The following is a 202-nucleotide window of genomic DNA, read 5'->3' as shown; positions in this document are numbered from 1 at the left end:
TCAGCCTTCTTCACAGTCCAACTCTCACATCCATACATGACCACTGGAAAAACCATAGCCTTGACTAGATGGACCTTTGTTGGCAAAGTAATGTCTCTGCTTTTCAATATGCTATCTAGATTGGTCATAACTGTTCTTCCAAGGAGTAAGCGTCTTTTAATTTCATGGCTGTAGTCACCATCTGCAGTGATTTTGGAGCCCC

The 202-nt window shown here is 42.6% G+C and overlaps 1 protein-coding gene across 2 annotated transcripts in view; it reads right to left on the bottom strand.

Moving 5' to 3' along the window:
* The window catches only part of PTPRB (protein tyrosine phosphatase, receptor type, B), a 130,486-nt gene that overhangs the window by 21,284 nt on the left and 109,000 nt on the right, over positions 1-202 (bottom strand). The gene's annotated exons all lie outside the window — the stretch shown is intronic.

The sequence above is a fragment of the Bison bison genome, unplaced genomic scaffold, assembly GCF_000754665.1.
Source record: "Bison bison bison isolate TAMUID 2011002044 unplaced genomic scaffold, Bison_UMD1.0 scf7180017864163, whole genome shotgun sequence".
Lineage (NCBI taxonomy): Eukaryota > Metazoa > Chordata > Mammalia > Artiodactyla > Bovidae > Bison > Bison bison.
Note: the sequence above shows the minus strand (reverse complement) of the source record. Positions and strands in the feature narration are given on the sequence as shown.